We start from the raw sequence: 1,953 nt of genomic DNA, 5'->3' as shown, positions 1-1,953 counted from the left end.
ACTGCTCTACTGACAGGCTACAGGGAAGTGACTGAAGGAGATTATCCTACCCAGTAAAGGTTACGTCCTCCCAGCCTCGCTGTTTACCTTTCCTGGGACTGCCCTGTGTCGGTGGGTCTCCAGGGGTATAGGCTTTGGTGCTTTCCCTGGTGGGCAGACCTCTGGGGATGTGGGCCCAACAAGTCCCAAATTTAATGCCAACATTCTTAGTCCAAGTCCTTCATAAGTAGTACATGGTATTTCTGTAACACTAGAGGGATTTACTGATTTATTCTCTTCCTTAGTCCTGTTAATCCCTAACCTGGGTAAACAACCTTTCTTGGGGAGGTGGTCTGTTTAAAACACATAGCGCTAAGAGTGGGAGCAAACATATGCCATATACGCCAGGTCCCTTGAAACATAAGCTGTGCAGATGTTTCTTCCCTGCAGCGACTGTGTCAAGCAGCAAGGGTGGACCGGATTCCGGCAGTTGCACAGATCCCACCGCCCAGGACCAGCAAGCTACAAGCCCACGAGTTTCAGTGCCCATTCAGACTTTCACAATCAGAGATGGCAGCAAAGGCGGCATCATCAGGAACTACCACGCCTTGGTCTTGTCATCCAGTATACGCAAGATACTGGCAACATTATCATCAAGCAATGGCTTGGATGCGAAGCCACCAGAATGCCTATCTGAAGGCCGTAAAGTCTTAGTTCTCCGTTATACTTCACTCCGGGAGATCTCCCCCAGAGCTCTTATGCGAAGAAGGGTGGATCTCCTCAGTTCTTCTGTGACCATCACTTGGCCTCCCACTGTGGGTATTCACCTTCTCCAAGGTCTGGGCACCGTCCTCACCACATCACAAGCGAAGACCAATCTTGGTCCACAGAGGAGGCGACGGAGACCGGCTCAGATGCTGGGGTGGAGTACGACCTGAGCAGCATGGAGATCACGGAGGAGCTCCGCCAGTACTTGGCGGAGACAGAGAGACACAGGGACAAGCGGCAGCGCAGCAGCAGCAGCTGGATGCGCAGCGCCTGGAGGACTATGTGAACGCCGACCACGACCTGTATTACAAGGCGCGCCGCTCCAAGGAGCCCCGCTCCGAGAGCCCCAGCGAGCGGAGCCGGGCCGGCATGAAGCGCTTGCACGGGGACAGCGCCGCCAAGATCCAGGCCATGGAGGCCGCCGTGCAGCTGAGCTTTAACAAGCACTTTGACCGAAAGCGGCCCAAGTACTGGCCGGTCATCCCGCTGAAGTTCTGAGCCCTGGGCCCCCAGCCATCACCCCCTTCCTCTGGGATTTGTTCCTTCACCTGCTTCTGTGCATTTGCTCAGGGAAAGGGGGCTTTGTCCTGAGAAATCAGCATGTTCACCAAAGTGCCAGTGAGCCCGTCACGGGATGGAGGTGGGCGTGCGGGGGGAGGGGAGGGAGGGGAGGCAGAATGTAACAAGTCAGCCTTTTTAAAGCAGCAGGGCGTGTACTGTTGCCTGCATGAGAGATTTTCCTTTGACATAAAATGATAATTTCATATGCAAAAAACCACACAATAAAAAATTTAAAAAATTGGGATTGCCGTGAAGGTGGGAAAAATAGAGGTCAGAGATGTGAGTAGGATAACAACAAGGCATATTTTTTATTTTGAATATCTGCAGCTCTCTTTGATGTGCAGAATTTTAAAAGATAGGAAATGTATTCCAGCTGATAAGAGTCATTCCCTGTGGCTAGAGGAGAGGAAAGGTGGAAAGAGAACAGCAGGGAGTTTAATGTAGACAGGCATCACCTCTAATACTGGTATTGCTGTGCCCCAAATAGACAATAATCACGTATCGCATGGATAGAAGAGGTTACAATTAAGTTGTTGTCAAAGAACATGAAAGGGAGTAAATCAGGAACCCGAATAGAATGTATTGGTGTGCCACAACACGTCGGATGGCCTGGTTTTCCTTCGTCAAGGGATTTAAAATGCTACA

At 51.0% G+C, this 1,953-nt stretch overlaps 1 pseudogene; it reads left to right on the top strand.

The window, feature by feature from the left end:
- Positions 1 to 341: 341 nt before the first annotated feature.
- On the top strand, positions 342 to 1,386 carry LOC132219647 (gem-associated protein 8-like; annotated as a pseudogene).
- Positions 1,387 to 1,953: the final 567 nt, after the last annotated feature.

This window comes from Myotis daubentonii, chromosome 1, assembly GCF_963259705.1.
Source record: "Myotis daubentonii chromosome 1, mMyoDau2.1, whole genome shotgun sequence".
In the NCBI taxonomy this organism is placed as follows: domain Eukaryota; kingdom Metazoa; phylum Chordata; class Mammalia; order Chiroptera; family Vespertilionidae; genus Myotis; species Myotis daubentonii.
This window is presented reverse-complemented; position numbering and strand designations above follow the sequence as displayed.